Genomic DNA, 25388 nt, shown 5'->3' with positions numbered 1-25388 from the left:
AAATGTTAAAATCGGGCAATCGAAAAATTGGAAAAGCGGAAAATTGAAGCATCGAAAAATTGAAACATCGAGGAACTGAAACAAGCAAAAATTGGGAAATCGAAAATCGAAAAGTGGATAAACTTGAGAAATGAAAAATCGAAAAATAAAAAAGAATAGAAAAAATTGGAAATTGAAAAATCAAAAAAATCGTTAAAGCGAAAAATTGAAAAATTGAAAATTGCAAAAAACGAGAAATCGAGAAACCGAGAAATTGGGAAAACGCAAAATTGAAGAATCGAAAAGTTGAAAAATCGAAAGACGGAAAAATTGGTAAAACGAAAAATCGAGAAATTGAGAGATCGAAAATTCAAAATATCGAAAAATTAAAAATTCCCAAACTGAAATATTGATAAATTGAGAAACTAAGGAATGGAAAAGTGAAAAATTAAAAAATCAAAAAATCGAGCAATCGAAAAATCCTGAAATGAGAAATTCAAAAAACTAAAAAATAGAAAAGTCAAAAAGTCGAAGAATCGAGAAATCGAAAAGCCTAAAAATTGGAAAGTCGATTAATTTAAAATTTAGACACGGCAAAAATTAAAAAATTGAAAAATCGAAAAATGTCAAAAACTGAAATGTTGAAAAAATCAAAAACCGTGATGTCGAGAATGGGAAAATTCGAAAAATCAAAACATTAAAAAATTGGAAAAACGAAAAATCGAAAATTCGAGAAATTGAGAAATCGAAAAATCGAAATATCGAAAACATGGAAGAATTTAAACAACCGATGATCGAGGAATCGAAAAATTGAAAAATCGACCAATCGAGACATCTAAAAATAAAAAAAATCGAGAAATCTAAAACCGAAGAGTCGATAAACTGTAAAATTCTAAAATAGAGAAATGAAACACCAAAAAATTTATAAAACGAAAAATCGAAAATCGAAAAATTGATGAACTGTGAAGAATTGAAAAATCTAAAATCAAACAAAAAAATGGAAAAATCAAAAATCCAAAATTTAAAAAACCGAAAAAGTAAAAAATCAAGAAATTGAGAGATTGTAAATTGAAAAAATCGAAAAATTGAACATTGAAAAATTCCCAAACTGAAATATGTATCGATAAATTGAAAAACCTAGAAATGGAAAAGTGAAAAACTAAAAAATCAAAAAACCGAGCAATCGAAAAATCGTGAAATAGGAAGTTAAAAAACTGAAAAATAAAAAAGTCAAAACGTCGATGAATCCAGAAATCAAAAAGTCGATTAATTTAAAAAAATTGAAAAATCGAGGGACCGAGGAGTCTATTGAAAATTCGAGAAGTCGTGTAATGGGAATTTCAAAAACTAAAAAATCGGAAAGTCGAAAAGCATCAAAAAACTGAAAAATAGAAAAGTCAAAAAAGTTGAATCGATGAACCGAAAAGTGGAAAAATTTAAACATTGAAAATTCAAAAAATCTACAATTTAAAAAAACGAAAAAGTAAAAAAATCAAGAATATGAGAAATTGTAAATTCGAAAAATTGAAGATTCAAAATATGTATTGAAAAATTGAGAAATCGAAAACTTCAAAAATCGAGAAACCGAAAAATCAGAAAACCGAAATATTTTAAAAATTGAAAACCGGGAAGTCGAGAATCGAAAATTCGAAAAATTCAAAAATTCAATTAAAAAATCTTAAAATCGGGAAAACGAAACATCAAACTATCGTTAAGCGAAAATTGAAAAATTGAAAATTGCAAAAAACGAGAAATCGAGAAACCGAGAAATTGGAAAAGCGGACAATTGAATAATCGAAAAATTGAAAAATCGAAAGACCGAAAAATTGGTAAACGAAAAATGGAAAAATCGAGAAATTGAGAAAACGAAACTTCAAAATATCGAAAAATTGACATATCGAGGAAGTGAAACAAGCAATCGAAATCGAAAATCGAAAAGTCGATAAACTGAAGATATGAAAAATCGAAAAATAAAAAAAATGGAAGAAATTGGAAATTGAAAAATTAAAGATTCAAAATATGTATTAAGAATTCCCTAACTAAAATATTGATAAATTGAGAAACCAAGAAAAGGAAAAGTGAAAAACTAAAAAATCAAAAAACCGGGCAATCGAAAAATCCTGATATGAGAAGTTCAAAAAACTAAAAAATGGAAAAGTCAAAAAGTCGAAAAATCAGAAAGACGATTTATTTAAAATTTGAAAAATCAAAAATTTATAAACGCCAAAAATTGAAAAATTGAAAAATCGAAAATCTTCCAAAACTGAAATGTTGAAAAAATCACCAAGATATCGAGAAACGGAAGATTCCAAAAATCAAAAAATTGAATAAAAAATCTTAAAATCGGGAAACGAAACATCAAAAAATCGTTAAATCTATACATTAAAAATCGGAAAATTGAAAATTGCAAAAACGAGAAATCGAAGAATTAAAAAAGCGAAAACTTTATGAACGAAAAATTGAAAAATCGAAAATTTGAAAAATACCAAATCTTAAATATCGAAAAATTGAAAAACCAAAAAATCCAAAATTTGAAAAACTGAACAAGTAAAAAAAACATGAAGTTGAAAAATTTGTAAATTCGAAAAATCGAAAAATTGAAGATTTAAAATATGTATTGAAAAATTCCCAAACTGAAATATTGATAATTTGAAAAACCAAGAAAGGAAAAGTGAAAAACTGAAAAATCAAAAAACCGAGCAGTCGAAAAATCTAAACATCGAAAATTCGAGAAAAACAAAGAATTGAAGAATAGAAAAGTCGATTGATTTAAAATTCGAAAAATCAATAATTTAGAAACGCAAAAAGTGGAAAAATTGAAAAATCGAGGGATCGAGAGGTCCAGAAATCGAAACATCGAAAACTCGGGAAATCTTGAAATGGAAAATTCAAAAACCGAAAAATCGGAAAGTTCAAGTATTGAGAAATCGAAAAATCAAAAATTTAGGAAACCCAAAAATATTGAAAAATTTAAAATCGAAAAATTGAAAATCCGAAAGATCGAAATTTGAATAGCCTAAAAATTGAAAGAAGGAGCATTAGAAACCTCAAAATGTCAAAAAATTCTCAAAATTGATACGTTGAAAAACTGAGAAATCGAAAACTTCAAAAATCGAAAGACCGAAAAATTAATAAAACGAAAAATCGAAAATCGAAAAATTGATGAACTCTGAAGAATTGAAAAATCTAAAAATCAACCAAAAAACTGGAAAAATCAAAAATCCAAAATTTAAAAAACCGAAAAAGTAAAAAATCAAGAAATTGAGAGATTGTAAATTGAAAAAATCGAAAAATTGAACATTGAAAAATTCCCAAACTAAAATATGTATCGATAAATTGAAAAACCTAGAAATGGAAACGTGAAAAACTAAAAAATCAAAAAACCGAGCAGTCGAAAAATCGTTAATTGGGAAATTAAAAAACTGAAAAATAAAAAAGTCAAAACGTCGATGAATCCAGAAATCAAAAAGTCGATTAATTTAAAATCCGAAAAATCATAAATTTAGAAACACTAAAACTTGAAAAATTGAAAAATCGAGGGACCGAGGAGTCTATTGAAAATTCGAGAAGTCGTGTAATGGGAAATTCAAAAACTAAAAAATTGGAAAGTCGAAAAGCATCAAAAAACTGAAAAATAGAAAAGTCAAAAAAGTTGAATCGATGAACCGAAAAGTGGAAAAATTTAAACATTGAAAATTATAAAAATCTACAATTTAAAAAAACGAAAAAGTAAAAAAATCAAGAATATGAGAAATTGTTAATTCGAAAAATTGAAGATTCAAAATATGTATTGAAAAATTGAGAAATCGAAAACTTCAAAAATCGAGAAACCGAAAAATCAGAAAACCGAAATATTTTAAAAATTGAAAACCGGGAAGTCGAGAATCGAAAATTCGAAAAATTCAAAAATTCAATTAAAAAATCTTAAAATCGGGAAAACGAAACATCAAACTATCGTTAAGCGAAAATTGAAAAATTGAAAATTGCAAAAAACGAGAAATCGAGAAACCGAGAAATTGGAAAAGCGGACAATTGAATAATCGAAAAATTTAAAAATCGAAAGACCGAAAAATTGGTAAAACGAAAAATCGAAAAATCGAGAAATTGAGAAAACGAAACTTCAAAATATCGAAAAATTAACATATCGAGGAAGTGAAACAAGCAATCGAAATCGAAAATCGAAAAGTCGATAAACTGAAGAAATGAAAAATCGAAAAATAAAAAAAATGGAAGAAATTGGAAATTGAAAAATCAAAAAATCCAAAATTTAAAAAACCGAAACAGTAAAAAAATCAAAAAATTGGGGAATTATAAATCCGAAAAATCGAAAAATTGAAGATTCAAAATATGTATTAAGAATTCCCTAACTGAAATATTGATAAACTGAGAAACCAAGAAAAGGAAAAGTGAAAAACTAAAAAATCAAAAAACCGGGCAATCGAAAAATCCTGATATGAGAAGTTCAAAAAACTGAAAAATGGAAAAGTCAAAAAGTCGAAAAATCAGAAAGACGATTCATTTAAAATTTGAAAAATCAAAAATTTAGAAACGCCAAAAATTGAAAAATCGAAAATTTTCCAAAACTGAAATGTTGAAAAAATCACCAAGATGTCGAGAAACGGAAGATTCCAAAAATCAAAAAATTGAATAAAAAATCTTAAAATCGGGAAACGAAACATCAAAAAATCGTTAAATCTAAACATTAAAAATGGGACAATTGAAAATTGCAAAAACGAGAAATCGAGGAATTAAAAAAACGGAAAATTTATGAACGAAAAATTGATAAAAACCAGAATTTGAAAAATACCACATCTTAGATATCGAAAATTTGAAAAATCAAAAAATCCAAAATTTAAAAAACTGAACAATTAAAAAAAAACATGGAGTTGAAAAATTGTAAATTCGAAAAATCGAAAAATTGAAGATTCAAAATATGTATTGAAAAATTCCCAAACTGAAATAATGATAACTTGAAAAACTAAGAAAGGAAAAGTGAAAAACTGAAAAATCAAAAAACCGAGCAGTCGAAAAATCTAAACATCGAAAATTCGAGAAATCGGGAAATGGGAAATACAAAAAATTGAAGAATAGAAAAGTCGATTGATTTAAAATTCGAAAAATCAATAATTTAGAAACGCAAAAAGTGGAAAAATTGAAAAATCGAGGGATCGAGACGTCCAAAAAAAGAAACATCGAAAACTCGGGAAATCTTGAAATGGTAAATTCAAAAACTGAAAAATCGGAAAGTCCAAGTACTGAGAAATCGAAAAATCAAAAATTTAGAAAAGCCAAAAATATTGAAAAATTTAAAATCGAAAAATTGAAAATCCGAAATATCGAAATTTGAATAGCCGAAAAATTGAAAGAAGGAGCATTAGAAACCTCAAAATGTCAAAAAATTCTCAAAATCGATACGTTGAAAAACTGAGAAATCGAAAACTTCAAAAATCGAAAGACCGAAAAATTTATAAAACGAAAAATCGAAAATCGAAAAATTGATGAACTGTGAACAATTGAAAAATCTAAAAATCAACCAAAAAACTGGAAAAATCAAAAATCCAAAATTTAAAAAACCGAAAAAGTAAAAAATCAAGAAATTGAGATTGTAAATTGAAAAAAATCGAAAAATTAACATTGAAAAATTCCCAAACTGAAATATGTATCGATAAATTGAAAAACCTAGAAATGGAAAAGTGAAAAACTAAAAAATCAAAAAAACCGAGCAGTCGAAAAATCGTGAAATGGGAAGTTAAAAAACTGAAAAATAAAAAAGTCAAAACGTCGATGAATCCAGAAATCAAAAAGTCGATTAATTTAAAATCCGAAAAATCATAAATTTAGAAACACTAAAACTTGAAAAATTGAAAAATCGAGGGACCGAGAAGTCTATTGGAAATTCGAGAAGTCGTGTAATGGGAAACTCAAAAACTAAAAAATCGAAAAGTCGAAAAGCATCAAAAAACTGAAAAATAGAAAAGTCAAAAAAGTTGAATCGATGAACCGAAAAGTCGAAAAATTGAAAAGTCGATTAAAATAAAATTTGAAAAATCAATAATTTAGAAACTCTAAAAATTAAAAAATCGAGGGTCCAGAAATCGGTACATCGAAAATTCGAGAAATCGTGAATTACAAAGTCTACGTATTCAGAAATCAAAAAATCAAAAATTTAGAAAAGCCAAAAATTCATAAATCGAAAAATTTAAAAATTGAATAATTGAAAAACAAAAAAATCCAAACCTGAATAGCCGAAAAAATGAAAGAACGAGTATTAAAAACATCAAAAAATCGAAAAATTCCCAAAATTAAAACATTGAAAAATTGACAAACCAACACCTTAAAAATTCGGTAAACCGAAAAATAGAAAAGCTGAATAATTTTAAAAATCAAAAATTGAGATGTCGAGAAATGCAAAATTCGAGAAATCGAAAAATTGAATTAAAAAGTCTTCAAATTGGGAAATCGAAAAATTGAAGAATCGAACTGAAATATCGAAAAATCGAGAAACGAACAAATTGAAAACTCAAAAAATCCAAAATTTAAAAAACCGAAATAGTAAAAAAATCAAGATTTTGGGGGATTGTAAATTCGAAAAATCGAAAAATTGAAGATTCAAAATATGTATTAAGAATTCCCTAACTGAAATATTGATAAATTGAGAAACCAAGAAAAGGAAAAGTGAAAAACTAATAAATCAAAGAACCGGGCAATCGAAAAATCCTGTTGTGAGAAGTTCAAAACACTGAAAAATGGAAAAGTCGAAAAGTCGAAAAATTTATTTAAATTGGAAAGACGATTCATTTAAAATTTGAAAAATCAAAAATTTAGAAACGCCAAAAATTGAAAAATTGAAAAATCGAAAATTTTCCAAAACTGAAATGTTGAAAAAATCACCAAAATGTCGAGAAACAGAAAATTCCAAAAATCAAAAAATTGAAAAAAAAATCTTAAAATCGAGGAAACGAAACATCAAAAAATCGTTAAATCTAAACATTAAAACTCGGAAAATTGAAAATTGCAAAAACGAGAAATCGAGGAAATAAAAAAGCGGAAAATTTATTAACGAAAAATTGAAAAATCCAGAATTTGAAAAATACCAAATCTTAAATATCGAAAAATTGAAAAATCAAAATATCCAAAATTTAAAGAACTGAACAAGTAAAAAAAACATGAAGTTGAAAAATTGTAAATTCGAAAAATCGAAAAATTGAAGATTCAAAATACGTATTGAAAAATTCCCAAACTGAAATAATGATAACGTGAAAAACTAAGAAAGGAAAAGTGAAAAACTGAAAAATCAAAAAACCGAGCAGTCGAAAAATCTAAACATCGAAAATTCGAGAAATCGGGAAATGGGAAATACAAAAAATTGAAGAATAGAAAAGTCGTTTGATTTAAAATTCGAAAAATCAATAATTTAGAAACGCAAAAAGTGGAAAAATTGAAAAATCGAGGGATCGAGAGGTCCAAAAATCGAAACATCGAAAACTCGGGAAATCTTGAAATGGTAAATTCTAAAACTGAAAAATCGGAAAGTCCAAGTATTGAGAAATCGAAAAATCAAAAATTTAGAAAAGCCAAAAATATTGAAAAATTTAAAATCGAAAAATTGAAAATCCGAAAGATCGAAATTTGAATAGCCTAAAAATTGAAAGAAGGAGCATTAGAAACCTCAAAATGTCAAAAAATTCTCAAAATTGATACGTTGAAAAATTGAGAAATCGAAAACTTCAAAAATCGAAAGACGGAAAAATTTATAAAACGAAAAATCGGAAATCGAAAAATTGATAAACTGTGAAGAATTGAAAAATCTAAAAATCAAGCAAAAAACTGGAAAAATCAAAAATCCAAAATTTAAAAAACCGAAAAAGTAAAAAATCAAGAAAATGAGAGAAATTGAAAAAATCGAAAAATTGAACATTGAAAAATTCCCAAACTGAAATATGTATCGATAAATTGAAAAACTTAGAAATGGAAAAGTGAAAAACTAAAAAATCAAAAAACCGAGCAGTCGAAAAATCGTTAATTGGGAAATTAAAAAACTGAAAAATAAAAAAGTCAAAACGTCGATGAATCCAGAAATCAAAAAGTCGATTAATTTAAAATCCGAAAAATCATAAATTTAGAAACACTAAAACTTGAAAAATTGAAAAATCGACCGAGAAGTCTATTGGAAATTCGAGAAGTCGTGTAATGGGAAATTCAAAAACTAAAAATCGGAAAGTCGAAAAGCATCAAAAAACTGAAAAAAGAAAAGTCAAAAAAGTTGAATCGATGAACCGAAAAGTCGAAAAATTGAAAAGTCGATTAATATAAAATTTGAAAAATCAATAATTTAGAAACCCTAAAAATTAAAAAATTCGAGGGTCCAGAAATCGGTACATTGAAAATTCGAGAAATCGTGAATTGGAAAGTCTACGTATTCAGAAATCGAAAAATCAAAAATTTAGAAAAACCAAAAATTCATCAATCGAAAATTTAAAAATTGAAAAACAAAAAAATCAAAATCTAAATAACCGAAAAAATGAAAGAACGAGCATTAAAAACATCAAAAAATCGAAAAATTCCCAAAATTGAAACATTGAAAAATTGACAAACCAACACCTTAAAAATTCGATAAACCGAAAAATCGAAAAGCTGAAAAATTTAAAAATCAAAAAGTCGAGAAATGTAAAATTCAAAAAATCGAAAAATTGAATTAAAAAATCTTAAAGTCGGGACATCGAAAAATTGAAAATTGCAAAAATCGAAAAATTGAGAAATGGAAAAATTGAAAAAACGCAAAATTTTAAAATCGAAACACTGAAAAATTGGAAAAACGAAAAATCGAGAAATTACGAAATCGAAAATTCGAAATATCGAAAAACTGAAATATCGAGCAAGTGGAAATAAGGAAAAACGATAAATTGAGGAATCGAAAAACTGAAATATCGAAAAATCAAGAAACGAACAAAAGGAATTGAAAAAATTGAAAAATCAAAAAATCCAAAATTTAAAAAACCGAAAAAGTAAAAAAATCAAGAATATGAGAAATTATAAATTCGAAAAATTGAAAAAATGAAGTTTCAAAATATGTATTGAAAAATCCCCACACTGAAACAATGATGAATTGAAAAACCAAGATGTGGAAAAGTGAAAAACTGAAAAATCAAAAACCGAATAGTCGAACAATCAAAACATCAAAAATTCGAGAAATCCAGAAATGTGAAGTTTAAAAAAAAATAAAAACGAAAAGTCAAAAAGGTGAGTCGAGAAATCGAACAATCGAAAAATTGAGAAGTCTATTAATGTAAAATTCGAAAAATCAAAAATTTAGAAACGCCAAAACTTGAAAATTTGAAAAATCGGGGGGTCGGGAACTCCATAAGTCGAAACATCGAAAATTCGGGTAATAGTGAAATGGGAAGAATCAAAAATTTAAAAAAGTCAAGAATTGAAAAATCAAAAAATTGAGAAACCGAAACATCGAAATTTGAATAGCCGAAAAATTGAAAGATTTATTCGAGAAAATTTTAAAACGTATTAAGTATAACGATAACCTTAAAACATTTGCAAAATTTCAGAGCGACCATACAATTTTCGGGGATTCATCAACCGCAAATTTAAATAACATTTTCCTAATATGCATATAAAATACATAACAATTGACACAGACGGCTGACGGATGAAAAAGGGGTCCTATTTTTTCGTACTGTAGGTGTCATAAAACGTCGACTCATTACAATATGCTCTGGTCGTAAAAATCGTGTAACAAAAGACACAATATAGAATTTGATCCTCATTCTAATTGTTATCAGCGAAAATAAGAGAAAGTTTATCGACATTAAAAGATAAGCCAAACAAATGCGTCGCGACGCGACAGACGGTTTACAGTTACTTCAAACAAAAGACAAGTAATTATATTCCTAAGGTGCTATCTTTTTGTCGCCGATCCTTTGTTGCACTTTCACATTTCCATTACTGAACAAATAACACCACCACTTCCAAGATAAGAAGAATTCCATCCAATTCCAGCGTCTGGAGTCGGGAGGACGTGTAACGTCACACGACGTCTACGGGCTACTTTTTTATTTCCCGCTCGAAAATATTTTACGTCGCTCTGTGTTTGCAAATCTGTGCGTTTCGGGATCGACGACTGTGCCACCTGCTGTTCAACCCACATGAATAATTCATCTTTAAAGAGATTCGACACAACATTACACAGGCATTTGTCATGTGAAAGCTAAGGATACGATCAAAACAACCACGCCGCATGATGTCTAGGTAATTTGGAAGCAACGGACGAGGGAATATTTTATTCGAAAGCAAATAACATTGAAATCGACGTCTGATGGAAGTTTTAGACTATTCGGAGAAAATTTTATTGTGGGTGCTGTGTAGGTATTCCGGCAAATTATGAATTCATTGTACACGAAGTTTCCATTCTGTTTCGTGGCGGATTCTCGTCTAATTTACCAACAGTTTGCTATTATACCGGTGTATGAGAGTCGCTTGTTGGAGTAGTGGATTTAATTTACTTTTGCAGCGGGCTTTTATTGTAAATATTGTGCATAATGGACGTAGGTTTCTAGTCCTTTTGTACTCTGGACATTCCAGGTGAGTAGATTTCTTTGTACGAAACGAATTTATGTACTTGGAACGTGTACGACTTATGATTTAAAATGTCGCAACTGAAAAAATCGCCTTAAAACCGCCCATTATCATATCCCCTTGCAACTTTCTCCCAATTTGTACGCCGCTTAGAATTTTTCGGAATTTAATCCCCGATAATACGTCGTTACGTGAGCTATCGCAATCATCAGATGTACGTTTGTTAAAACGAAATTACGTCTCCTTTATAAAAAAAACCCTCGCCTAATGAGATGCCGAACATCGTAATTGGTTCGTACGAAATCAGCAGCTGCGAATTTTGGTCGGGAGTTAACATAATAACAAGATATGAGATTTCGTTCTATAAAATCGTTGTACAAATGACCCCTAATTCACGCTAAGAAAAGAAACGCTCGTTTTGGGATTCCTGGCCGAATGCGAGCAGGAATTTGCGCTAAAGCTAGCTTGTAATCAAGCCGACGTGATCAGAAAAGTGGAGTTCTAAAAGTGACATACTTGCAGAAACTTACATAACCTACATGTGCTTGCCGAAGCCGCTAATGGTGTTTTTATTGAACGCACGTGTCAACTTTGAGGGGATACTGACCCGAAGTTCGCAGAAAGCACTACTGGGTATTCTTAGGTGGCTCTAAAATGGGCGCTGCTTTGCCGAGCTTTCGTGTCCGAGCGGCATTATGGCGAAGCGAGGCGCGATTTATGGATTGTTAAAATATTAATTTCGGACCTCCGACAACTGTATTGTAAAAGGTTTATGGATAAAAAATGTTAGCTATGCATGTACTTACTTTGTTTAATGGCGAGTTTTATAGCCCGGCGCCTCCACCAATAAACTATTTAAAAAAATTCCAAATTGTTTCCCGACGTTTTATGACCCTTTGAGAACGAAACAATAGGTCTCCCATTTTCGTCTGTCTTGTCCCTTTGTGTTAAGTTTCGTTACGACAGACATTCTCTGAAACTACCGCATCAGTTGTTAAATTTTCTGGGTTATGAATTTTGTCCAACTTTGTCTAATCATCCCCACCGACAATGTGATGACGTCACCTCAAGTTTAATGTGCGTGCTTCGTCAAAATTTCGATCTCTCGATTTATGATTTTTTAAATTTTACATTTTTCGAATCTTTAATATTTCGCTTCTTTAGTTTTTCGATTTTTTTTTAATTCTTTAAATTTTAGATTTTTCAATTTTTCGATTCCCCAATTTTGTTTTACTTCCTCGATGTTTCAATTTTGCGATATTTCGAATTTTCCATTTTTCCGGATTTTAAGTTTTTTTAATTCAATTTTTCGATTTTTAAAATTTTTTGGTTTTTTGATTTTTCGGTTTCTTGATTTTTAAGATTTTCAATTTTTCAATTTTTCGAATTTTAGATGTTCCGATTTCTTCTCTTAAATTTTTGGAAGTTTCGTTTTCAGGATCTTTCGATTTTTCAATTTTCCGTTTTTCCAATTTTTCGATTTCTTGATTTCTCGTTCTTTGCAAATTTCAATTTTTCAATTTTTCGATATAACGATTTTTTGATGTTTTGATTTCCCGATTTTAGGATATTTTAATTCAATTTTTCCAATTTTCGATTCTCATTTTAATTTTTGATGTTTAAAATTTTTCGGCTTTATGATTTTTCGGTTTCTCGATTTTTGTAGTCTTCGATTTCTTAATTTTTCAATATTTTCATTTTTCGGAATCAAAAATCTTGGAACCTAGAATTTCAAAATTTAGAATTTCAGAATCTTAGAATTTACAATCAATTTTGGATCATCGAATTCGAGAATTTGAGATTTAGAATTCAAGATGTATTTTCTTTGATTTCATGCATTTTTCTGAAAATGCAACATTTTTAGAAGCTGAAAATTCAGGATTTAAGAATCCAGAACTATAGAACGTAAAACCAGCAATTTAGAAACTTATAATTCAGAATTTTAGAATTTAGAATTTTGGAATTTACAATTTTCGAAATTACAATTTTGGAATTTAGAATTTTGGAATTTAGAATCGCTGAAATGGGAATCTTGGAAGTCGAAATTTTGGAACTATATTATTAGAATTTGGACTCTTGGAAAGTAAAATTTTGAAATTCAGTATTCTGGAACTAAGAATCTTGAAATTCCGAATCTTGGAATCTAGAATCTTGGAATCTAGAATCTTGGAATCTAGAATCTTGGAATCTAGAATCTTGGAATCTAAAATCTTGGAATCTAGAATCTTGGAACTTGGAATTTCAAAATTTAAGCTGAAAACTAAATATTAAGAATTTTGTATCATCCAATTCAAGAATTTGAGATTAAAAATTATTAAAGTTTGTTTTCACTTGTAATTCGAAATTATTGAATTTAGAATTTTGAAATTTAGAATCACGGAAATCGGAATCTTAGAACTCGAAATTTTGGCACTACGAATCTTAGAATTTAGAATCTTCGAAAGCAGAATTTTCCAATTCAGAATCCTGGAACTCAGAATATTGAAATTCCAAAACTTGGAATTTAGAAACTTCGAACCTAGAATCGAACCTAGAGTTTCAAAATTTAGAATTTCAGAATCTTAGAATTTACAGTTTTAGAATTTGAAAATCTAAAATCTAGAGCTTAAAACTAAGTATTAAGAATTTTGGATCATCCAATACAAGAATTTGAGATTTAAAATTATTGAAGTTTGTTTTCACTTGTAATTCGGAATTTTAGAATTTAGAATTTTGAAATTTAGAATCACGGAAATAGGAATCTTGGAACTAGGAATCTTAAAATTTAAAATCTTGGAAAGTAAAATTTTGAAATTCGGAATTCTAGAACTCGGAATCTTGAAATTCGGAATCTTGGGACTTAGAATTTCAAAATATATAATTTTAGAATCTTAGAATTTACTGTCTTAGAGTTCGTTTTCACTTGTAATTCGGAATTTTAGAATTTAGAATTTTGAAATTTAGAATCACGGAAATCGGAATCTTGGAACTCGAAATCTTGAAACTAGAAATCTTAAAATTTAGAAACTTGGAAAGTCAAATTTTGAAATTCAGAATTCTGGAACTCAGAATCTTAAAATTCCGACACTTGGAATCTAGAATCTTGGATCTTAGAATTTCAAAATTTAAAATACCAGAATCTAAGAATTTGACAATCCAAAATCTAGAGGTCAAAGTTAAGTATTAAGAATTTTGGTTCATGGATTTCGAGAATTTGGGATTTAAAATTTGAAGATGTATTTTCTTCGAGTTCATGCATTTTCACTTGTAATTCGGAATTTTAGAATTTAGAATTTTGAAATTTAGAATCACGGAAATCGGAATCTTGGAATTCGAAATCTTGAAACTAGGAATCTTAAAATTTAGAAACTTGGAAAGTCAAATTTTGAAATTCAGAATTCTGGAACTCAGAATCTTGAAATTCGAAAACTTGGGATCCAGAGTCTTGGAACTTAGAATTTCCAAATATATAATTTCAGAATATAGAATTTACAGTCTTAGAGTTCGTCTTCACTTGTAATTCGGAATTTTAGAATTTAGAATTTTGAAATTTAGAATCACGGAAATCGGAATCTTGGAACTCGAAAGCTTGAAACAAGGAATCTTAAAATTTACAATATTGGAAAGTAAAATTTTGAAATTCAGAATTCTAGAACTCGGAATCTTGAAATTCGGAATCTTGGAACTTAGAATTTCAAAATATATAATTTTAGAATCTTAGAATTTACAGTCTTAGAGTTCGTTTTCACTTGTAATTCGGAATTTTAGAATTTAGAATTTTGAAATTTAAAATCACGGAAATCGGAATCTTGGAACTCGAAATCTTGAAACTAGGAATCTTAAAATTCAGAATCTTGGAAAGTAAAATTTTGAAATTCAGAATTCTAGAACTCAGATTCTTGAAATTCGGAATCTTGGTATCTAGAGTGTTGGAACTTAGAATTTCAAAATATATAATTTCAGAATCTTAGAATCTGCAGTCTTAGAGTTCGTTTTAACTTGTAATTCGGAATTTTAGAATTTGGAATTTTGAAATTTAGAATCACGGAAATCGGAATCTTGGAACTCGAAATTTTGGCACTACGAATCTTAGAATTTAGAATCTTCGAAAGCAGAATTTTCCAATTCAGAATCCTGGAACTTAGAATAGAATATTGAAATTCCGAATCTTGGAATTTAGAAACTTCGAACCTAGAGTTTTAGAATTTAGAATTTCAGAATTTTAGAATTTGAAAATCTAAAATCTAGAGCTTAAAACTAAGTATTAAGAATTTTGGATCATCCAATACACGAATTTGAGATTTAAAATTATTGAAAATGTGTTTTCACTTGTAATTTGGAATTTTAGAATTTAGAATTTTGAAATTTAGAATCACGGAAATCGGAATCTTGGAATTCGAAATCTTGAAACTAGGAATCTTAAAATTTAGAATCTTGGAAAGTAAAATTTTGAAACTCAGAATTCTGGAACTCAGAATCTTGGAATCTAGAATCTTGGAATCTAGAATCTTGGAACTTAGAATTTCTAAATTTAGAATTTCAGAACCTTAGAATTTACAATTTTAGAATTTGAAAATCTAAAATCTGGAGCTTAAAACTAAGTATTAGGAATTTTGTATCATCCAGTTCAAGAATTGGAGATTTAAAATTATTAAAGATGTGTTTTCACTTGTAATTCGGAATTTTAGAATTTAGAATTTTGGAATTTAGAATCGCAGAAATCGGAATCTTGGAAGTCGAAATTTTGCAACTAAGAATCTTAGAATTTAGAATCTTGGTAAGTATAAATTTGAAATTCAGAATTCTGGAACTCAGAATTTTGAAATTCCGAATCTTGGAATCTAGAATCTTGGAACTTAGAACTTCAAAATATATAATTTCGGAATCTTAGAATTTACAGTTTTAGAATTTGAAAATCTAAAATGTAGAGCTTAAAACTAAGTATTAAAAATTTTGTATCATCCGATTCAAGAATTTGAGATTTAAAATTATTGAAGATGTGTTTTCACTTGTAATTCGGAATTTTAGAGTTTAGAATTTTCAAGTTTAGAATCACGGAAATCGGAATCTTGGAACTCGAAATCTTGAAACTAGGAATCTTAAAATTTAGAATCTTGGAAAATAAAATTTTGAAATTCAGAATTTTAGAACTCAGAATCTTGAAATTCGGAATCTTGGAATCCAGAATCTTGAAACTAGGAATCTTAAAATTTAGAATCTTGGAAAATAAAATTTTGAAATTCAGAATTTTAGAACTCAGAATCTTGAAATTCGGAATCTTGGAATCCAGAATCTTGGAACTTAGAATTTCAAAATTTATGATTTCAGAATCTTAGAATTTACAATTTTAGAATTTGAAAATCTAAAATCTAGAGCTTAAAATTAAATATTAAGAATTTTGTATCTTCCAATTCAAGAATCTGAGATTTAGAATTGTTAAAGATATACTTTCACCTGTAATTCGGAATTTTAGAATTTAGAATTTTGGAATATAGAAACACGGAAATCGGAATCTTGGAACTCGAAATTTTGGAACCAAGAATTTTAGAATTTAGAATTTTGGTAGGTATAATTTTGAAATTCAGTATCTTGGAACTCAGAGTTTCAGAATCTTAGAATTTGAAAATCTAAAATCTAGAGGTTAAATTTAAGTATTAAGTATTTTGGATCATCCAATTCAAGAATTTGAGATTTAGAATTGAAGATGTATTTTCTTTGAGTTCATGCATTTTTCTGAAAATGCAATATTTTTAAAAGCTTAAATTTCAGGATTTAATAATTCAAAACTACAGAACTCAAAAACCAGCAATTTATAAACTTATAATTCGCAATTTTTGAATTTAGAATTTTGGAATTTAAAATCGCGGAAATCGGAATATTAGAAGTCGAAATTTTGGAACTAGTAATCCTAGAATTTAGAGTCTTGGAAAGTAAAATTTTGAAATTCAAAATTCCGGAGCCCAAAATCTTGAAATCCGATTCTTGGAATCTAGAATCTTGGAACTTAGAATTTCAAAATTTAGTTAAAGTTAAGTATTAAAAATTTTGTTTCATCGATGTCGAGAAATTATGATTTAAAATTTGAAGATGCATTTTCTTTGAGTTCATGCATTTTTTGAAAATGCAATATTTTTAAAAGCTTAAAATTGAGGATTCAATAATTCAGAACTCTAGAACTTAAAGCCAGCAATTTAGTTTATCGAGAGCAATAGAGTAAAAATGGGATAAATTTTCAAAAATTTAAATATTTTAGAGAAAAGTGTGAATCTATATTGCAGTCCTTGAAAAACGCTATGGGACCTTGTAAGTTTTAGAACTGCTTGCAATTTCAGAGTTTTTCTATTTTTAGAAGTAACTTTTAGAATCTAAGGTGTTTCCACCGTTTCAAAAATTTTCAGAAAAAGTGGAGTTTGTGAAGTTCTAAAAATTTCAAAGTTGACACTCCAAAATTACTAGTTTCCAGAGTTTAAAGAATATCCGCAGCCTTCAGTATTTATAAAATTTTGAGAATTACTAGAGTTGGACATTCACGATTCACGATTTGGTGAATGTCCAGGATCTTCGGATTTCCGAAAGTTTCTCGTGCTTCTAGCGGTTCCAGAGTTCCTACACTTCTGAACTTTAAAGGGTCTCTCGAATTCCTTGCGTTTTCAGGGTTTCTAGATTTCTAGGTTTTACCGAATTTTTAGAAATTTTAGAGTGTAAAGAATTTTCAACGTTTTCAGAATTTCCAAAAAGTGTCTAAAGTTCTATAGTTCTAAAATCTCCAAAGTTGCTTGCTCAGATAAGACTGATTTTGGCAGACCCCATACCTTCTGAAAAAATAGAGGGCGGGTGGGCGGGCCTAGTACTTGATAAGATAAGACTGAACAATATTAAGAGTAGTCATTGAAACAAAGAAGGGGTGGGTGGGCGGGCCTACTGCTTGTTTATAGGAAAAAAACTAAACTAAACTTTGGATATTTATTTTTTAACAACTCAAGCATTAATTTTTCTGAGACACCCTATATAAGCACTTAAATAACAACAAATTTGTTATTAATAATTCAGCTTAGTTGTCAGGGACACCAATAAGTAATTTTTGAAAATTCACTTGAACGTGCTCGCTGTGCTCCGTTTTGAAACTTCAATAATCGTATAATTGTATAATCATTACCTAATTTTCACAGATAAATTTGTTGTAGGTATTCACATAAATCGTGAAAATAAATCATACTTTACATAAATTTTAAATAAATAACTTAAAGCGAGCACATAAATCACCAGTGAACACGATGATTTAGAAGGCTACAGTGTTGAGTACCAATAAATAATTGGTCTGTATTCATAATATTAGAGTATTGGAATCAACATCCACCGTCTTACAACATGAATTATTTTCTTCACATATTTTACATCTATCCTATATGTTAACTGCGTGTGTACATTTACACTTAATAACTGTAAATTGTAGTAAGGTGTATTATACAAGTCTGTTAGTTGTATTTTTTGAATAGAAAATTTAGTGTAAAGTTAAGTCATCTCAGCAATGAATCAATCGATTCGTTGTCTTAATGCGTACTTGTTGACAAACAGTCTCTTCAAAGCAAGCAAGCCCGTCGCCTCCCTGATTATTAACTTCGTTGCTTGTCAGTGCCCATACTCAATACAAATTTAGTAGCAATTTATTTTAAGTTGCAGCGAATATATTTCAGTCACGAAAACAATTTCGCAATTTTGTTTCGTTAAAAAAAAATTGAATACTAAGTAGCCGAGCTGCCACAAGTAGAATAACGTACATTTGAAGGATTACACTTCTTTCCTGTTTTTATTTTCGTCGCACGATTCATTTGACAGACGATCACTTGGGTGATAAATAAATAGAAGAGCGGCTCCACGGACTTTTCCAACTTTTAATTGCACTTCGCCAAGAAATTCAATTCAATCGAGAAGTTTGCCGGCGAAATTCCACCTTCATCGAATTAGATTTCATTAACCAAAACAGTCCAGGACAAATTGGTGACGTGCCAGGATAGTGTGTCACTTAATTAACGCAAGAATTTTCAGCCGACTAATAAATTTCGAGTATGTAAATATGGTAAGTAATTATATTAGGCTTATGCAAAACAGGGTAAACAGAACGGAAGCGAATAAGAAAGAGGAATTCCGAGGCACTTTCTTTTAATAAACGGGCTAAATGTCTCGATTCCGGTCCTTGTCCTCGGGGGTGCAACCAGAAACACGAAGCGCCTAAAATTATTACCCAAAGTAACGTGTTCTGCAAACTTAAAGAAAACTGATTTTAATATGGTAAACTGTAGTTGCGCGGGCGTGTGAGGAAGAAATAATAAACTGCTGTGCTGCAGTGGGGAGGGTGGTTCGAACCTCTTAATCCCCACTCTGCACGTCACAGATCCTTAAATTACTCGAGCGACGTTAGGGCGGCTAAAACGCTTTTTCAAACAACAACACATATTTCAGACAAATTAAATGTCTCAGGCAAAAACTGAAACACTCTCCAATTTATATTGCGTTATCTCGAATTATGGCCTCATTTCCGTTCGGATCAGAACTTCCTTATGCGAAGACGCCTACTTTCAATTAAATGGAGAGGATTTAAATCATGAAATACTGTGTGAAAGGTGGAGGGGTGGTTTAAAATAAACTCGAGAAAAGTTGCTATAAAATTCTCCGAGAAACAATGAAAACAAGTCTCTGAAGTGACGAAGGGTTTCAGTTTTATACTGCGAGGAACTTCTAGGAAACAAAAAATTGTCTATGGCTTAAACTCGATTTCGAATAAGAGTAACGTCTTTATAAGTTTCCCTCGAGATAAAGTGAAACGTACTTACAACTTGGTGCTCATTTTTACTTCTAAACGTAAGTTAGGAAGTATTGTGATGGAGTCCGTCGGGCGAATGGCTACTTTCATGTTTTTTTGACGTTTCATGATCCCTAGGGTACGAAAAATATCTGTCTGTCCGTCCATGGTCTGTCTTGATTTTTATTAGACAGATAATCGCCGAAACTATCGGAACGACTGTTGTCACATTTTAGTAAATGTTATTTAAATTTTAGAAAAAGACTTACTGCTCCACTTGTGGTATAAGTGGTTACTCAATTTTTCCATATTTCGGTTTTTGAATTTTAAATTTTTCAATTTTTGGCGTTTCTAAATTTTCGATTTCTTGATTAACCGATTTTTCATTTCTGGTGTTTTCAAATTTTTAGTTTTTTTCCAATATTTCAGTTTTTCTTTCCTTAAGTTTTTTGATTTTTCAAGTTTTCAATTTTTTGCATTTCTAAATTTTTGATTTTTAGAGTTCCCGTTTTTGGGTTTTTCGATTTTTCGGTTTTTTGAATTTCCCACTTCACGATTTCTCAAATTATCAATTTTTCGAATTCTGTAGTTCCAAAATTTCGATTTTTTTTTTAATTTTCCGAATGTCGATGTTTGGATTTCTCAATTTTTCAATTTTTTGATGTTTCGATTTTAAGTATTTCGATTTTTCAATATTTCGATTTTTCAACTTTTCAATTTTTCGATTTCTCGATTCCTTACATTCCAATCCTTCAATTTTTCAATTTCACAGGTTTTTATTTTCTCAATTTTTCGATTTTTTAAATGTTCGATTTTATCAATTTTCGATTTCTAAATTTTTCTGTTTCAGTTTTGGGATTGTACAATTTTTCTTAGATTTTTAAATTTATTAATTCTTTGACATTTCGCCTATGGAATTTTTCAATATTTGGGTTCTTCAATTTTTCGATTTTTCATAATTAGATTTCTCGATCTTCCTGTTTTTTCAATGTTTCGGTGTTTCAATTTTTCGATTTTTTGATATCTTGGTTTTTAGGACTTTTCAATTTTTCGTTCTTCCAAATTTTTGATGTTTCGATTTTCCAATTTTTCGATATTTCAGTTTTGGGTTTTTAATTTTTTGATTTTTCGATTTCTATTGCTCTATTCATCAATTTTTTGATTTTTGATATTTAGATTTTTCAGTTTTTAGATTTCTCGACGTTACTGTTTTAGATTTTTCGGGTTTTCAATGTTCGGAATAACCACATTTTTGATTTTGCGTTTTTCAATTTTTCAATTTTAAATTTTTCCATTTTTTTATTTTACGATTTTTCAATTCTTCAATTTTTCGATTTCTCCATCTTTTCGGATTGCAATCGATTTTTTATTTTTCGATTTCTCGGTTTTTTCGTTCCTGGAATTTTTCGATGTTTCGATTTTCTAATTTTTCGAATTCCCAATTTTTCGACACTTCAGTTTTGCTTTTTTTTAATTTATTGATTTGTTTGTTATTTTTTTTATTTTTCCAGTTTTCGATTTTTCAATTTCGATTTTACATGTTTCGATTCGCCAATTTTTCGATTGAACGATTTTTGATTTTTCGATTTTTCTGTTTTTTGAATTTCCCACTTCACGATTTCTCAAATTGTCAATTTTTCTAATTTTAACGATACTAAGTTTACGGTTTCTCAATTCATCGACTTTTCGACTTTGCGATTTTTCACTTTTTTAAATTTTCCATTTCTCGATTTCTCGAACTTCCAATGTTTCGATTTCCCGAGTTCCCAATTTTTCAGTTTGACTCTTTAAATGTTCCATTTTCCGCTTTTCAATTTATCGATTTTTCAATTTTTCGATTTCCCAATTTTCCTGTTTCAGTTTTACCATTGTTCAATTTTTCTTCGATTTTTCAATTCACCGACTTATCAATTTTCCAATTTTTGAAATTTTTCAATATGGCGATTCTAAATTTTCGATTTTTCACTTTTTCCATTCTTCAAAATGAGAAACGGAAAAAACGGAAAGTAGGAAAAATCGAAAATTTCCTACTTTTTTAATTCTTTAGTTTTTCAATTTTTCAACTCTTCAATTTTTCGATTTTTCAATTTTCTCTTCAATTTTTCATTTTTTATAATTCGATTTTTACATTTTTTGATATTTAGGTCTCTATTTTCTCCGTTTTAGTTCATTCAACGTTTTTTCAATTTTTCGGTGGTTAAATTTTTCGGTTTTTTAATTTTTCAATTCTTCAATTTTTCGATTGTTGATCTTTTCAACTTTAAATGTCTCGATGTTTCAATTTCTCGGTTTTTCGACTTTTCGATTTTCCAGTTTTTCGATTTATCAATTTTTCGATTCTTCTGATTTTCGATTTTTTAATTTGTCTATTTTTCTTTGTTTTTTTCAATTTTTCGGTGTTTAAATTTTTCGTTTTTCAGTTCTCCAATTTTTCGATTTCTCGTTCTTTTCAAGTGATGTTTCAAACAATGTTTTTCAATTCTTCGGTGTTTAAATTTTTTGGTTTTTTAATTTCCCAATTTTTCAATTCTCCATTCTTTCGAGTTCTTGATCTTTTCAACGTTAAATTTTTTTCTCGATTTTTCGACTTTTCGATTTTTCGATCTTCCACTTTTTCGATGTTTCAATTTTCCAATTTTTCGCCAGTTCAGTTTTGGTTTTCTTCAATTTTCGATTTGTCAATTTTTCGATTCTTCTGGTTTTCGATTTTGCTATTTTTTTCCATTTTTTTTTTATTTTTCAGTTTTCCGATGTTTCATTTTCAATTTTTTTAATTCTACATTTTTCGATTTGTCAATTTTTCAATTTAACGATATTTTGATGTTTTGATTTCCCGATTTTAAATTTTTTAATTCAATTATTTGATTTCTTGAATTTTCGATTGCTCCACTTCTCGATTTTTCAATTTTTTAAATTTTTCTAAACTCTCGATTTCTCAAATTTTCAACGTCTAAATTTTGGTAATTTTTCAATTTCGTGTTTTTTCTGCCTTTCACTTTTCGATTTTTCAATTTTCCATTTTTTTTTTATTTTTTATTTACTGACTTCAGTTTTGGAATTTTTCAATACATATTTCCATTCTTCAACTATTCGATGTTTCATTTCAGTTTTGGGTTTTTTAATTTCTCGATTTGTCAATTTTTTTATTCTTCAATTTTTCGATTTTTTTAACCCTAAGTTTTTCAATTTTTTAATTTAACGTTCTTCGGTTTATCAATTTTTCCATTTAACGATTTTAAAACTTGCTAATTCAATTTCCCAATTTTTCGAATTTTAGATTTCCCGATATCTCGGTGTTTCAATTTTTTTTTAATTTTCGGTTTTTCGATTTTCAGTTTTTCGATTCTTCAAAGTGAGAAACGGAAAACTTGAAAAGCAGGAAAAATGGTAAATTTCCTACTTTTCGATTTTCCATTGTCCGATTTTTTACTTTTTCATTTTTTCAACTCTTCAGTTTTTCGATTTTTCAATTTTTCATTTTCTGATAAATAGATTTTTAAATTTTTTGATGTTTCTCGATTTTCTCGGTTTTAGTTCATTCAATGTTTTTCAATTCATCGGTGTTTAAATTTTTTGGTTTTTTAATTTCCCAATTTTTCAATTCTTCATGTTTTTGATTTCTTGATCTTTTCAACTTTAAATTTCTCGATTTTTCAACTTTTCGATTTTTCGATCTTCCACATTTTCCAAGTTTTAATTTTCCAATTTTTCGCAAGTTCAGTTTTGGTTTTCTTCTATTTTCGATTTGTCAGTTTTTCAATTTAACGATATTTTGATGTTTTGATTTCCCGATTTTAATTTTTTAATTCAATTTTTTGATTTCTTGAATTTTCGATTTCTCCACTTCTCGATTTTTTAATTTTTAAAATTTTTCTAACTCTCGATTTCTCAAATTTTCAACGTTTACATTTTGGTAATTTTTCAATTTCTTGTTTTTTCAGCCTTTCACTTTTCGATTTTTCGATTTTTCATTTTTTTTTATTTTTTATTTACTGACTTCAGTTTTGGAATTTTTCAATACATATTTCCATTCTTCAACTTTTAGATGTTTCAATTTTTCACTTTTTAAATTTTCAGGTTTTCGATTTTTCACCTTTTCGATTCTTCAAAATGAAAAATCCAAAACTTGGAAAAATAAAAAATTTCTCACTTTTGATTTTTCGATTACTCGATTTTCCAGTTTTTCAACACTTCAATTTTCCAATTCTTTTTGATGTTTACATTTCTCGATTTTCTCAGTTTTAGATCTTTCAATGTTTCGAATTATAAAATTTTTGATTTTTTGTTTTTCAATTCTCCAATTTTTCGATTTCTCGTTTTTTCCAAGTGATGTTTTAATTTTTCAATTTTTTGATTTCTCGATTTTTCGACTTTTCGATTCTTCGATTTTCCAATTTTTCGATGTTTCGATTTTCCACTCTTTCGACATTTCAGTTTTGGGTTTTTTAATCTCTCGATTTGTCATTTTTTTGATTCTTCAATTTTTCGATTTTTTTAATTCTAAGTTTTTCAATTTTTTAATTTAGCGTTCTTCGTTTTAGCAATTGTTCGATTTAACGATTTTAAAACTTGCCAAGTTAATTTCGTGATTTTTCGAATTTTAGATTTCCCGACATCTCAATTTTTCCATTTTTTTAAATTTTCGGGTATTCGATTTTTCAGTTTTTCGATTCTTCAAAGTAAGAAACGGAAAAATTGAAAAGCAGGAAAAATCGAAAATTTACTACATTTCGATTTTCCGTTGACCAATTTTTTGCTTCTTCAGTTCTTTAGTTTTTCGTCTTTTTATGTTTCGATTTCTTGATTTTCCAATTTTTCAACTCTTCAGTTTTTCGATTTTTCAATTTTTCCATTCAATTTATCATTTTTTGATACTTAGATTTTTAAATTTTTTGATGTTTAGGTTTCTCGATTTTTTCGGTTTTAGTTCATTCAATGTTTTTCAATTCTTGGGTGTTTAAATTTTTCGGTTTTTTAATTTTCCATTTTTTCATTTATTCATTTTTTCGATTTCTTGATCTTTTCAACGTTAAATTTCTCGATGTTACGATTTGTCAATTTTTCGATTATTCTGATTTTCGATTTCGCTATATTTTTTTTCATTTTTTTTTATTTTTCAGTTTTTCGATGTTTCATTTTCAATTTTTTTCATTTTACACTTTTTGGTTTGTCCATTTTTCAATTTAACGATATTTTGATGTTTTGATTTCCCGATTCTAATTTTTAATTCAATTTTTTGATTTCCCGAATTTTCGATTTCTCGACTTCTCGGTTTTTCAGTTTTTAAAATTTTTCCAAACTTTCGATTTCTCAAATTTTCAACGTTTAAATTTTAGGAATTTTTCAATTCCTGGTTTTTTCGATCCTTCAATTTTTCACTTTTTCAGGTTTTTGTTTTCTCGATGTTTCGATATTTTAAATGTTCGATTTTCCCACTCTTCGATTTATCGATTTTCCAGTTTTTCGTTGGGTTTTTTTAATTCCTCGATTTGTCAACTTTTTCATCCTTCAATTTTTCGATTATATAATTTTTCAGTTTTACGATAATTTCCAATTTTTTGATTTTACCTTTTTCGATTCGTCAGTTTTTCGATTTAACTATTTTAAAACTTGTTAAATCAATTCTCCGGTTTTCCGAATTTTCCATTTCTCGACATTTCGGTTTTTCAATTTTTTCAATTTTTTGGCTTTACGATTTCCCGATTTTTTTTAAGCTCTAGATGTCCCAATTTTTCAACATTTAAATAAATGGGAGTTTTTCAACTTCTGGATTTTTCCATTTTTCAATTTTTTTTATGCGCCTACTGCTCGATCTTTCATCTTTTTTATATTTCATTTTTTCGGTCTTTCAATTTTTCTATTTTTCGATTTCTTGAAAAGCATTTTTTAATTAGAAAACAAAAATCTCAAAAAATATATAATATTTCAAATAAGTGAGATTTGTTAGTTCAAGGGTGAGGGAAGTTCTAGCAAAATAACCCTCGACCACTTTTTTCCATCTGTCTCCAATTTTATTGACTTTTCTTGCTAATATCCACATTAA

The 25388-nt window shown here is 28.3% G+C and overlaps 1 protein-coding gene across 1 annotated transcript in view; it reads left to right on the top strand.

Moving 5' to 3' along the window:
* Positions 1-25388, top strand: part of LOC135136119 (somatostatin receptor type 2-like) — a 356309-nt gene that overhangs the window by 153114 nt on the left and 177807 nt on the right. The window lies entirely within an intron of this gene.

Source organism: Zophobas morio, unplaced genomic scaffold (assembly GCF_036711695.1).
Source record: "Zophobas morio isolate AGI-343-1 ecotype UQ-CSIRO unplaced genomic scaffold, CSIRO_AGI_Zmor_V1 ptg000026l, whole genome shotgun sequence".
Taxonomy (NCBI): Eukaryota; Metazoa; Arthropoda; class Insecta; order Coleoptera; family Tenebrionidae; genus Zophobas; species Zophobas morio.
The sequence above is the reverse complement of the archived record's forward strand: the minus strand, read 5'-3'. Positions and strand labels throughout refer to the sequence as shown.